Source organism: Equus przewalskii, chromosome 18 (assembly GCF_037783145.1).
Source record: "Equus przewalskii isolate Varuska chromosome 18, EquPr2, whole genome shotgun sequence".
Lineage (NCBI taxonomy): Eukaryota > Metazoa > Chordata > Mammalia > Perissodactyla > Equidae > Equus > Equus przewalskii.
In genome coordinates, this window is record NC_091848.1 from 47,467,108 (window position 1) to 47,481,471 (window position 14,364).

The 14,364-nt window shown below is 43.3% G+C and overlaps 1 protein-coding gene across 50 annotated transcripts in view; it reads right to left on the reverse strand.

Moving 5' to 3' along the window:
* The window catches only part of PHLDB2 (pleckstrin homology like domain family B member 2), a 223,086-nt gene that overhangs the window by 98,006 nt on the left and 110,716 nt on the right, over positions 1 to 14,364 (reverse strand). For 17 of the 50 annotated variants that reach the window (XM_070582755.1, XM_070582753.1, XM_070582752.1 and 14 more), the window contains exon 1: positions 14,127 to 14,295. The exons of the other annotated variants lie outside the window; for them this stretch is intronic. The gene's annotated coding sequence lies outside the window, so the exon portion shown is untranslated. Of the gene's footprint in view, positions 1 to 14,126; positions 14,296 to 14,364 lie in introns of those variants that run through there. 50 annotated transcript variants of the gene reach the window in all.

Here is a 14,364-nt window from a genome sequence, read left to right on the forward strand (position 1 = left end):
CTCTTCCTTTCGAATCATAGCAGTGTTGTTCTTCCCCTATGACATTAGGTGTGGCTGTGTCTCCTGCTTTGATCAGTGAAATATGAGAGAAAGTAAAATGTCAGTTCCAAGCTGAAACACGAAGAGCCGGAGCATGTTCATCACTTCCATGCCCCGCTAAGGTGATCAGCGCACATCCAAGTTTTTGGAGACTTCACGAGCCTGCACCCCCTCAATGAGGGCACCATGGAAGAGGGCCCTTGCCAACCCAAAGCTGTCTGAAGCCACTGAGATTTAGGAGTTGTCTATTACCATGAAGATGCTAATCTTCATTAAGTACCCAGCATAAACCAGGCTTTGAGCTGGGCAGTGGGCAGCGTGTGGTCAAAGGCACTATTTCCTGCCTTTACACAGCTTACAGGGGAAAGAGAAAGATGCACATATGAACAAATGCTACACAGGGAGACACATGCCTTCCTAGAGGACTGATTGACGGATTGGTAAAGGAGCATGGAAGGGGACTAACCCAGTGAGAGTGGTAGCCTGAGGAAGTTGTGGTAGAAACAAATGACAATGAAACTAAGTTTCATTGAAGGAAAGGGAATTTGATGGATATTATCCAATGGTACCATAAAGCCACTTCTACAGCTAAAATGCTGTGATTTTAAGGGTATGGACAAAATCCCAAGCCCATCTGAAGTCTGCCTACTGGTATATCCAGCGAACATGCCGTCTCATACAGAACAATTAACCAAAATTGTGCAGGAAAAAGCAACGGTTATTATCTGTGTCATGGTCCTTAAAAATCTAAGATGTAACTCTCCTTGGATGAACTGTGTTTAATCATCACGTATTTCTCACTCATAGTTATCTAAACCCTTTCCTATCTCCACGACCATGTAAGATACGCCCTCTGGGCCCAAGCCCTATGCCAACCCTGAAAGTGGTTTAAATTGGACAGCGATCGTCCAACCATTTAGGATATTTTAGACCAGGATACAAAAGGACATCCATAAGTGAGATGCTAGAACAGAAAAGAAAAGAATTAAAGCCAGTTAGTGGGGAAGTCTTTGGTTTTACAATAATGTATACAAAATCAAAAACAGAACTCAAGTTAGATAGAACAGGCATTCCCACAATGCAGAAGCAGCAACCCAGAAAGCAAGCCCGAGCAGATGCGACTACACAGAAGCCAAAGCTAAGCACTGAGCCCAAACCCCACATGTTAAATATTTACTCTAACGGTACAGAACTAAAGCTTAACATCTGATGTCAGAGGATACCTAAAAGTTTAATTTTTGACTCAGCAGTATAAGATATTGATGTCCTCTTAAAGGATAAAATGTATTAATATATTTGAACCTGTTTGCAGCTGCAAAACCTATTTAATCACCCAAGTGAAATATCACCGAACTCAGGTCCCTCTTTATTTGGGCAAATAAAACAAGAGTATCAAACTGCTACGGGTTTCTTACTACTCTACAGGGTGGCAACACACACTTTTCTGAAAAATCAAAAAGCCTAATGACTGAAGCAGTTTGGTTGGCCAAACAAAATACAATACCAAAATATTCCAAAGAATCATTGGCTGAAAGAAGATCAGCTTTACACACTCCAGGGGACGGACAAGCAGGACATTTGCAAACAATAAACCACCTCTAAGAAACAGCCATGCAACATTTCTTCACCACACATATTTGTAGAGGAAATAGGGTTTACAGATGATTTGAATGGAAGGGCAGTCCAGAGAATATTTAAAGGGATATTCACGTTTGGTACACCAATTTTTCAGTTCAATCTTATTAGGTCTGTTAAGGATGTGTAAAAGGTTATATACTTAAAGATTCATCATCAAGTACAAATGTGGAATTCACTCATTTTCCTGAAGCTTAGTTACCTGCCGTTAACTGAATGCATATGTGTACCTGTCTCAACTTGATATCTCGTAATCCCACGAATCAATTCAACTCAAAAGATAGAGAATAAGGGGGCCAGCCCCGTCGCCAAGTGGTTAAGTTCGCACGCTCCGCTTCAGCAGCCCAGGGTTTCACCTGTTCAGATCCTGGGCATGGACATGGCACTGCTCATCAAGCCATGCTGAGGTGGTGTCCCACGTAGCAGAACTAGAAGGACCTGGACCTACAATATACAACTAAGTACTGGGGTGCTTTGGGAAGAAGAAGAAGGAAAAAAAAAGATTGGCAACAGATGTTAGCTCAGGTGCCAATCTTTAAAAAAAAAAAAAGATGGAGAATCAGCCACACAGGTGGACTTTCTCACCACAGGAGTGACAGTAATGGCTGTTGGTACCTCCCTCTTTCCAGAGTATTCTTTTCATTGCAGGTGAGCTTACAAGAGTGGAGGCCTCCAATCGGGAAAAGCATAGGGAAATGCAGAACAGTGAGTAAGCAGCAATGTACGGTGAATGAGGATGAGAGTGTAGGCAAGGCGAGCAGAGGCGGGAGGGTAGAGAAGACAATGGAAGAGTCTGGGTTTAATTCCCCAGCAACCAGGCAGGGAGTGATGTGATGGAGCACTGCAGACAGAACGCATCAGAGACCACAGCTGTGTTTAGGAAAAGAAAGCAGAAGAGCTAGGCTGGTGGGAGGTGACAGCAACACCACAAGAGGTGTTGCCAAAGTGACAAACAAGAGCAAGGGCAGTGGGGAGAGAGATCTGTGTTCACATGTGTAAGAGAGGAGGCGAGGAAGACTCCAGGGTTTCCAGCCTGGCTTCTCGGTCTACACTGTTGTGTTTATTTTGAGTTTCCTGTACATTTTATGTAAACAAAAAAGAAGTCTCAGTGAAATTATAAAATCACTGCATTATGTTATTGTGAAAGCAAAACAGTCCCAGGGGCTTTAATGGCTCCATATATTACACACGTAGCTCCGGAACGGGTCTGGAGAAGGGAAGACGGCATCTGGTGCCCATCTGAGAGAAAAGACAACAGCGGGAAGTCCAAACAGGAAAGAAGTTAATGTGTGTTGAAATGCTTGGGCTTACTCTCCAATCCATAAATTTAATCCCCCCAGAGCTCTTGTTATTTTATCACCTGAAATGTACAGCATCTTATTGTTAATTAGAAAATGCCAGAAGTCATGAAGAGATCTCCAAAGGACACCAAGGAAAGGCACAGTACTTTTTCCCTAAAGAAGAAAATTACTTAAAAAACTAATCTGAAGGATCATGTTTAAAAGTTTCTTTGCAGATTCTTTTCTCTTTGGCACAATACTGGCATCTGTTTTAAAACCTAATTCTCCAGCTCCGTTTAGACCAAATAACACAGTGAAGCTGGTCCCATTCAAACTATGTCACCAACAGTGAATTTACAGCACTGTGACTGTCACAGCTGCAGTGATCTTAGTTTCAAGACAATGAAAACATACCCAGGCAGTAAAGTTTTAAAAAACAAACAAATTAAAATGAAGTGTTTGCTGCGTTGTGTTGTGTTGGAGGAGAAGGGCCTAAAATCTGGCTTATACAAACGCAGTCTTCCAGGTAATTTATACCAACAGAGTTTGGAGGAGTCCTAAATTATACAGCACATTACTTGTTGTTTGACATTGCCATGCACAGACCATTCCTTGGATCACCCAATACAGCAGGAATTAATCAGAGGGGACTGCAAGAGCAAGGGATAGGAAAGTGGAAATCATTTCATATTGCTGGGGAAAGGCGAGGGATGTAGATTATAGAAGCAAATTCAGGAAAAATGTTCTCAGAAAAAAAAATCAGGAGGGTATAGGTTTAAATTTCCGCTTTATAATAAAATTTGAGTCTCAACCCTCTCCCGCAAGGGCCCTTAGAGCTGAGCTGCTGGCTCTGGGAGCATATTTCCTCGCAGACAGTGGTGGACGCCTGGAGTTCAAAGCTCTCCCAGAACACTGGTGGTCCATGGGCCGGTCTCTTTCAGCACTGATGTTTACGCTACGGCAGTGTTGGAAATAAAGCATGTACTGACGACATGTAATTGAATTCAGACACCAGCTTAGAGTGGTCCCTCAGAAGCAGGGCCATCATGGGAGGGCATTTCTGCAGCGACCAATAGCAGCAGAAGGGGCCTGAGGGGAAGCTTTTAGAGGACGGAAAGGGAAAAACTAAAAAATCTATTTCAGCCCCAAATTCCAAGCTTCAGAATGGAGAACAATGGACACAAAACCTCCCTCTTTTCCCACGAACCCCAACACGAAAACATGATGAAGAGGGGGGCTAATTAGAAGCTTCAGGAACAACTACATCCTTCTCTAGCAATATTCTCATTTCAGAAATCCAAAAGCAGCCTATTTTCCCCCTCCTCCATCATCCAAACACCATCCTTAGTAAACCCTCAGTGTTCTCAACTCTCCCTCTGCAAACATACTCTCCTTTTTCACCAATGTTTTGTTTCATCACTAAATCCTCCTCGGCCTCCTCCATCTCTGCAAACAAGCCTCACCTCTCCACACGGCCCCACGCCCATCAGCAAACACCTCCTCCTAGCAGATAGTCCCAGATCCTCTCTCCTTCAAACATCACCTGCCACACACAGTTTCTGCAAGTATCCCCAAACCTGGACCTTCCCATTGTCTCAACGCCCATCTCCCTAGAAGCTTCCTGTCTCTCCCTCACTCATCCCGGCTTTCTAAACTCTGTTTCTTGAAACTCTTCCACCACACTCAGGATTTTATATCCCAGTATAGAGAAGGAAAAAAACCTCTGTTAGTAGACATAGTAACCCTATTGTTCTGTTTGCAAATAAACGGCAGCAAAGGGATTCCCACTCCTCCTCCCTTGCACCATGTTTTTCGTCATTTAAAGGTCTGCCTGTTTGAACAAAATAATTATTATCCACTAGCTACACGCAGGTAAGTTGATAATCTCCAAGGACTATATTTTCATCTCTCCAAAAGATCCAAAAAGAGCAGTTCCACAGGAATAAATGTATTTTCATGGCAGAATCAGGAGGCTGTTTTATTCTTGCAGATTGAGCCTATTACAACAGGTGGCTGAAATCTACCGTGTGAGGCAAGCGCACACACACATACTCACAGAAGGACGCATGCTGCCCACACGCCCACAGCAGTCTAACATGCACGCAGGCTTGTTGTGACTGCCAGAGGAGGCGCTTCAGAACCCAGGGAACTTGAGGCGTCCTCAGAATTTGTTAGGTGTTGGGGTGACGTGTGGCGGAGCTGGGGTGGAAGGAGAGGACCACTGGAAGGTTGAAACGATGTCTCAGGACACTGATTTCACAGTTTCTCTCTTGGTTGTCTTCTGTTTTCTCTTTCAAATTCTTACTTTACTACATTCTGAAAATATCTAAAAGAAGAGGTAAGGGAGCCCATTAAGGAAAGAAGAAAGGTAGCAGACAATGCTGCAGGGAGGAAAGGAGCACAGAACAGAGGGAGGAGCGATGGCAGATAATGAGAACTTTTAACGCAGATGGAAGAAATGGGGACAAAAAGCAAAAAAAAGTGTCAGCTTCTTCCTACCACTAGAAGGCAACTAGCCCCCGCCCTCCACCTTCCCCTCTGTCATCTCTAGCAGCACTGAAGTCTAAGTTCTGTCAAAAAAAGAAGTCCAGATGGTAGCCAAAGTTTCCAGAAGTAATCGAAATCAACAGAAAGAACCATACTTCAAATGAGGATCTTTACCTCCAAATGAGTGATGAGAGACTACTTTTAAATAAGTTTGGAGTGTTTTATATTAAGAATTTTTAAGAATTTTAGAAGACTCAGTGAAGAGAGTAAGACATCAGTTATAGGGATTTTTAAAAGTTTTGTGCTAGTCCCTTGAATAGGACTTGTCTGTAGGAACTTTAAAACATTCTTTAGACTATCCAAGGAACTCGGCTGCACGTTTCCTATGATAACTCTCGTCAGCCAGTGAGGAGGGCAGGGGAGGGAGGAGAGACAGCAGAAGCAACCTCAAAAAACAAGTGAGTCATTAAAATTCCCTTCCCATGGGCAAAATTCCTGACTTTTACCTAAATAATCAAGATACAACTTTTATCAATTGGACTCACATTTGTGTTTATACCATTATTAAAGCAGCTTTAGCAAAATTTTAAAAAGAGACTATATTAATTCAGTAAGTATTTACATATATAAATTGAGTTCAACACAATGATGTGGTAGGAAAGCTCTCAAATTAAAAGCATGCTGTCTCTGATTACGGAAAATACAAGGGACAGAGGAATATATTAAACGACATGCTGGAGATGCTATCACTAATTCCAGAATATGGGAAAGTTTACAGAAAAAATGACCAATATCTTCAACAAGCAAATGGCAAGGAAAAAACAAAACAAGACAAAGAGGGAATTGTTCGAGATTAAAAGAGACTCAGGAGCACAGCAATGAAATACAATGTATAGCCCTCGTTTAGATCCTGTTTTGAACAATCCAACTATTAAAAAAATCTTTTTGAGACAATCAAAGAATTTGAACACTGGAAAGTAGATGATACCATAATTATTGCTATTTTTTTAGGTATGATAATGATACTTTTTTTTTTTTGAGGAAGATTAGCCCTGAGCTAACATCCATGGCCAATCTTCCTCTTTTTGCTGAGGAAGATTGGCTCTGAGCTAACATCTGTGCCCATCTTCCTCTATTTTATATGCGGGATGCCTGCCACAGCATGGCTTGATAAGCAGTGCATAGGTCCGTGCCCAGGATCCGAACCACCAAACCCCGGGCCGTCAAAGTGGAGCACACAAACTTAACCGCTACACCACCAGGCCAGCCCCTGTGGTTATATTTTTTTTAAAAATCCTAATCACTTAGAGTTACATTTTAAATTATTTATGAATGAAATACTATAGTGTTTGGAATTTGCTTTATAACAATTCATGTTTTGGGGGGAAGTAATGTCTATTGATGAAAAAAGATTAGTACATGTAGATAATTGTTGAAGCTGAGGGATGGGTACATGGAATTTCACTGTATCAATCTTTTAACTTTTGTGTATGTTGAATTTCTCCATAGTAAAATATTAAAAAAAGACGTATGCATTCTGCAAATCAATATGAATAAAAATATATTAATATATCTTGACATAAAAATTATAGTAGCTCACTTTACAAAGAAGTATGGGGTCATATTACTGGCTCCTAGATGACTTTTTTAAAGCACGAAATATTAACCCTTTATCATATTGAATTAAGTGCCTAAAATCTGATACTATTTTTAAGTGCCTGGGAAAAACGTTAAATCCATTGTCCAGATTACAAGTATCAGGCCATTAAATTATATACTTGCAAGATAACGCTAGATGGGGTAACTAAATTTCTGTGAGCCCAAATAAGAAACCATGTCTTCAGAAAGCTGAAATGTAAAAGTATTCACACAGCCTGACAAATCTTCCATATCCTGAAGAATTGGAGCCTCAAAAAACATTAAAACACACACATCCCTAACATATTTATGCTAAGGGAGACACTGATACACTTTGTAGATTCTCAAAGTATGTTACTGCTCATCTGAAAGTGGGAGAGTTCTTTAGGTAGGAAATTATAGATCCCTATCTTCAGGGTTCTTTATAGAATCCTAAATTAGTTGTAGTTCAAGATAACATTTTCCCAAATAAATCAAATGTATCAAGATGTTTCTTATTCCTGACCATTGGTGTAATTTATCTCTGGGTTTAGGTCTTTCTGACCAGTCCCCTGTAAACCTGGAGGAATCTTCCTTTATCATGTGATCACCACAAGGAAGATAAAGCCAGAGAAGCGGAGAGTTGCAAAGAACTAAATTGGAGGTCTTGAGTAGCATCTGTGTGTACCAGTACTTCAGATTCACTTCCTGAAGCAAAGGCTACTCCAGGAAAGAGCACCCTTCAAGCTCAAAGCCAATTTCAAGCTAGGAAAACACTGACCCTGGGATCACATGGGAACAAAGATGCTCTCTCTTGACCCTGAAAACACTGCTATGGGCTTGAATTGGAAGCTGAGAGTCTATGGCAGCAAAACCCTCATCTTTCTACCACCTTGTCCCCTTTTCACACTACAGATCAAAACACACTCTCTTAAGAGACATCTTTTATTTTTCCAAAGTAACATTACCCAAACCCAAACACACTACGTTACCCACTCTCTTCCCCAATATTTACGAACTGGAAATAGTCAGAGTATAAGTAGGCTCAGGAGAGATGCAAAAAAACACAAGTTGACTACATCTTCCACGGTCATAATGGCTTCACCTTTAACTCTAAAACTGAGTGGATAGGTTTTAAAAATACTATAAACAAAACAAAACAATAACGATACCATCTCTTCATTACTTAATGGTTGATTATGCAGAGAGAGCGTTATAAGACAATGTTTCCCTTTCCAGCTACATTTTGACCGCTTATTGCTTGGAAGGAATAGGGAAAAAACTGGAACCAACAGAGATTAATAAACAACTGACTAAATTAAATTTAATCAATGCTGTTTTTTATAACTCTGGCCAAAAGACCTAATAAAGGAAATGGTTACATGAGGATGTTATTTTTATTGTAATGGCCAATCTAGTACAAAGAACACTGGACAGGCTGCCAGGAACATGAGTCAGGAGACGCGTCCTGGTCCTGGTTCTGCCAAAATAACCAACAGAAGTAAGAGCTGGGGCAAGACACTTTGCCTGTCTTCACCTTGTTTTAGCAGAGATTTCCCCATATTTAAAATGGTGAGAGTGAATTAGATGTTCTTTCTGCTCCAACTTTCTAGACTCCCAAAGATAGTGGTTAAATAACACAGGCGTGCCAGTTATACAATGCAGGAAATGGAAATGACCACAGAACAGAAACATGTTTTAGTGATAAGGTGGCAGCTACCTAATTGGGAAAAGGCTTCACCGGCACTGTTACCCATGACATTCCAAGGGCATAATAAATTGTTGCAGCATAGCACAGTGGGAAAAAGTCCTGGTCAGAGTTATGGTAATGCAATATAATACGGGAATTTGATTCAGCATGATGTATACGAAATATTTTGTCTGCATTCCCATGGCTTGCAATTTCCTTAATAAATCTTAAGCTGTTTTTGAAAACCTACTTCTGAGATGACGTAAGCAGTGTGGCAGCCAGACATGACTTCCCAGTCCCCTCTGAATATCTCTTGGCTATGAAGCACTGTTCAGGCTGGGTTTGAACCGGTCAAAAGAATGCAGGAGCCGGCTTTCCTGTGCTTTTACCTGCCCTTGTTTTAGCAGTACAGTGGTCAAGAAACAAATCTAGGACAAATCTTGTAACCTTTAGCTTTTTTGCCATTCCACATGCTAATTCCACAAGCATATTGCCATCTGGAGAAGTCACATGCAATGTGCAAATAAAATATTCTAAGATGATCAACACCGAATTTCCATGGAACTCTAGTTTTAGCAGCAAGTCTTGGAAAAGGCTGACCCTGCTTGAGGTAACAATATTAAACACTGGCATGCACAATCTTTTTCTTCCCCTTAATTTGTAAAAGAAGGAAAAGCAGGGCATCTAATAAATCAACCTTCACACACAAAACAAAACAAATATCTCCTGTGAAAACTTCTCAAAAACTTTGCATATAACTTAGCCCATTACTCTACATCTTATGCATCTGTTTCTTTGTATAGCAAGCTTCTGCACCCCCAGCTTTTCCACTGCATCCCAGTAAAATGATTTTTATACTTGAGATTCTCTTATTGATCACTAGTGCCTACAGATTGCCATCTTGCCCTTAAAGCAGATACAGCACAAAGCTTCTTTTCAACATGTAAGAAACATCCCTAAATATCATGAACACAACTGTGTGGAAATTAACCCCTGGAAGATTCACCTTCCTGAGTGACAGAGACAAGTTCTGCTTTCGAAATGCTTATTTTGAAGGGATCTGAAAACGTGAGCTGCCCTTTTTGGTTTTATTTACTTTAAAAGGCGAAAGTCATATTAATCAAGTGCCAATAAACATTTCCAGCCAACAGTTATTAAAAAAAAAAAGTCAACTCACATCTCCTCTCCTATCATCTGAAAAAAAAACTAAGGGGAATGACTCACCAAAAGGTGATACTGACAAGGCTGCAACATCTCTTTCCTGAAGCACCTACAGGGAGCAGCCCCCTTAAAAAAGGCATCACTTTTGAATCATTTCTAGATACGCTACTCTGCTCAGCTTTGAGGTGCACCCTTTGGCTAGACAGCAAAATGATAAAAACCTACCTCAGCAGGGTTCAGAGCTCTGACCTCTCCCAAAAAATTCTCCTACATTACCAGAACCTCCCAGACTTGAGGATTGTAATACTGTGGCAGTACTACTGAGCACACAGAACTAGAATCCCTAGTCACAGGCCTAATGGCTAATTATAGTAATGTAAATGTGAGAGTACATATGTTTGTAATTGATCGGGCCATATGTGCACAACTTTTCTGATAATCAAAAACTCATTGAGATGACTCCTTTCTATAAACAGAGCCATTCACAAATGCCATGCTTTTTAAACTCTCCTGGGAAATTAACAAAGACTTTCTACCACTATCATTTTCTTCCCCAATAGGTAAACAGATGGAATGGCAGAGACTGTGGGGTGCAAGAGAGAGTGTGGTGGAACACGAGTTAGGAGAACCGGCTTGCAGGTTCTGCGCTGTCTAGCCAAGCAAGTGGACTGTGGGCAAAGGATTCAGACAAGAGGATTTCTGAGGTTCCTTTGACCCCCAGACTTATCTTGTCCCACTCGCCCAAAGAACAGCCAAGCTTGAACAGTCTTCAGATTCCTCACCCGAGTTCCGTGCAATCACATTTACCTCAGATAGCCACTCATCAGCTTATGAATTTCCCCCACAACTGCCCCAATGCATGCTCATTTCCTCATATGCCAAGTGCTTTTTTTAGCTCCATACTCAGGAGGCCTCTCTCATTCCCCCTTCTGTCCAAGACAACCCTATCCATTCATGCACCCTACTCTTAACCCATAAGGCAGGGAGGGACAGAAATATCTCAAATGTTCTGTTTTGTACCTGGATTCAAAAGCAGCATCTGCTACGTCTGTGCAACCATCTGTTGCCCACTTTGCCACGGGAAAGATGGTACAGGCATCAGACGTGGAGTGTCACAGGTCACACAATGGAATTATCCCTTTCTTGGGTCTGACACACCCAGGCATATGCTCCACAGTCACCATAGCTAATGCCACCCTTCCCCCATCAGAGTTTATTTATTTCCTTACGGAGAATGGGACCTCTAAACTCCCACAAAAGGTCAGGTCCACTTTAAAAACAATTATATTTGCCCAAATATCAGTTTCTAAATTCTCTAACCCTATACTATATCTAGAACTATGTCTGTCACTGAGACCTTATGAGTCACTCATCTCTGGGTATCTCAGTTTTTACACCTATAGAACGAAAAGGTTGAACTGGGTGATCCCTGGGGCCCCCTTGCACTCTCACACTCCAAAATTGTGTGATTTTCAGCCAACTCAAAGCCGTCAGTGAACAGAAGAAGTTCCTTCACATCTATGGTACATTAAGACTCTTAACGCCAAGGGCAAAAGAATCTGCTGCAGACAAAAAGCCTTCTGTGACACGCTTCTTTGTGTTGAGCAAGAACACAGTTGATTTCTTGAGGATCCAAATTAGATTAAGATCCCTAATCTTGTTAACATACGCCCACAAGGAAGTAGTCTAGCGAGCATCTAGAGTTTGGGGCTGGATAATTCTTTTCCTGTGTGTCCTGCGCATTGTAGGATGTTACACAGCATCTGCGGCATCTACCCACTAGATGCGAGCTTTAATTGGCATGTGGGGTTGTCCCCTACCCCCAGTTGGGACAACCAAAAATGACTCCAGACATTGGCCAATATTCCCTAGCGGGGGTGGTGGGGAATCACTCCCCCCCTCATTGAGAACCACTGCTGTAATGTATTTTAAAGAGCTTTAGAAAAGCATATCACTTAAAAGTTGTTTTTGGTTCAAATGGGTGACATTTACACAGTTAATAAGTACACCAAGACCTAACAGACACTCAGATTGATAAAGCACATGTATTCCACTTGGAAGATGGAGGAAACCACTGTCTTTCCAAGTCCTTCACAGCACCACCTCCCTAAGGACTGAGAACTTGCACAGAAAGCCATCATCTCAAGGGCTCTTTAAAAGTATTTAAAAGGAGTAACGTTTTTCACAATAACTTCTCTACTGTACTCCAGAATCAACCCTTCCTTACAGATGTCAAAACAGGGCTTTGAAGAAAATAATGAAAACCAGTGGTTGTTTTAATCACTTGGCTTTTTCTTCTCTCTCTCTTGTGCAAAAGCCAGTAAATAAAATGTTTCTGATAAGGTTGCTAGAGTTCCGGCTTTGGTCCGGGTTCTTTAAGATAGGAGTTAGGAAGCTCTTAGCCCAACTTCCCAAATATCTTTTCCTCCCCCACTTCAAACATGGTTAAGAGTCACCCCCCAGAGTGGGTCCTCAGCCCAAAAGAACAGCAGCTGCCAGCTGCCAGAAACAGATTGAAGCCTGCAAACTGACTGAAATGATGACTACTTAACCAAACATCTCATTTTTCCATCTGTGAGAAAGGCTGGGATGTGCAAACCTCTGGGTCTTGGGAGGTGAAGGCCACACTAGTCAACTAAGAGCAAAAATGCAACTCCCCCTTGCTTTGAAAGGAAATGCCAGTTATAAACGTTTTAGGGACTTTACAGAGTTTCTTAAGTACATACGTTTAAATTTCCACATTAAATATGTAAGGCAAAAAAAAAAAAAAACCCTCTTAAATAACTAAGTCCAGGATATGAAAAGCGAATCCTGAATAGACACAACTGTTACTTTTCAAAGAATCTTAGCTCTTTATTCAAACAAATATTTACACAATTGAGGGCAATGGTACCAGGAATATAGCCATTCTGTTAAAATAGTGGACAACTCGAAAGGTTTATTTATCCCAAATCCAACGCCTCTGTTGCTATCCTACCAGGCACCAAGAATTCAAGTGCTCTCGGGGCAGAAGTTTAACCCTCTGAAGCTGTGAACTCCCTTTAGACCTACCTCCGTCTCCCAGCTGAATCCAGATAATGGTAGGATCTCAGAGACATATCTCAAACCCTAAGTTAAACCAAACTGGAAGCTTCAAGTCCAATACTTGAAAATAAATACCTGTAACTTACGCATTCATATAATGAAGGGAAATGTGGCTGACAAATGTTTATAGTAAAAGGACCCCACATTTTTCTGCCTCTTCTCTTAGTTCTACTCCCAGCTGCGTCTGGCTGTGAGACTAGATGTGCATTCTAGAACTCCTGAGAGCTACTTCAGAGCAGCACAAGGAACACCTCAAGGGATGAGGGCAGGGCCAGCCAGAGGATTTCCAGCCCCGGGCAAGTGAACCAGCATAAAAGGCTGTGGGCGCAGTTCCCTCTCTTACAGAAGAAAGGTAGATAGATGGGTAGACGCTGGAAGCGGGTTCGGCTTCCGAAGCTCTTTCAAACAGGAAACCCCAACCCTGGAAGGGAGAGCCTGTCAGCCTTTTAATTTCCTGGCGGTGGCGGGAGTCAGCCAGGTTCTCGGCGCTTTGCTAAGTGATGACTGCTAGAGCTAAGTTATTAAATGTACCAGCGACCGTTTCAGTAGCGCCTCCCCCGTGCCGGGCGCGGTGAAACAAGGGTTCAAGACACTCCCCAACGCTCCAGCCGCTATCTTTAAGGGTGCAGAGATCGCCAGAACATAAACTTCTGGGGGGATCCAAGGTCAAATCGGAATCCGGGTCTCTGGACAGTTCAAACGTGCGAGCCCCACTCTTGAAACAAAGTGGAACCAGAACCGCAGTAGCTAGATATTTGGGGCGGGGGGGTCTTCTCTGAGCCCCGCGCCGCACACCACCCAGCAACGGATCTTCTCCTTTCTCCGCCACAGCGACAAAGCAGCTCTATCCTGAAGTCGCCGACCCCTCTCTCCTTGGGAATTCCAGAGTTCTCCGCAAAAGTTGCCCCGGTCCCCCCCCCCCAATCCCGCCCGCCCCCCACAATCGCTCTGAGAGCACCTCCAGTACCCCGATACTCCCTCCCCAGATCCCCCTCCCCCGGAGATCCACCCATCCCCCGGGGGTCGGGGCCCCCAAAGCTGCGCAGCCCGGGCTCCGCTCACCCCAGCCCGGGCTTTTGTCCCCGCAGCCTGCAAGGGCAGCAAAGCAACTCCGCGTCCCCGGCGCCACTCACCGTCTCATCTTTCCTCCGCGCCGCCGCTCGCCGCCGGCCCCGCCGCCCTCTCGCCCGGCCCTGGCCCCGGCCCGGCCCGCGCCCTCCCTCCCCCCTCCCTCCCTCGGCCCGGGCCCGGCCCCGGCGCAGCTCCCCCGCAGCCGCCCGGCCCCTCGGACTCGCCGCGCGCGCTCAGCGCGCCCTCCTCGGCCCCGGTGGCCACTGCCTCCTCTCCGCCCCCACCCCCCACCCCCCCGGC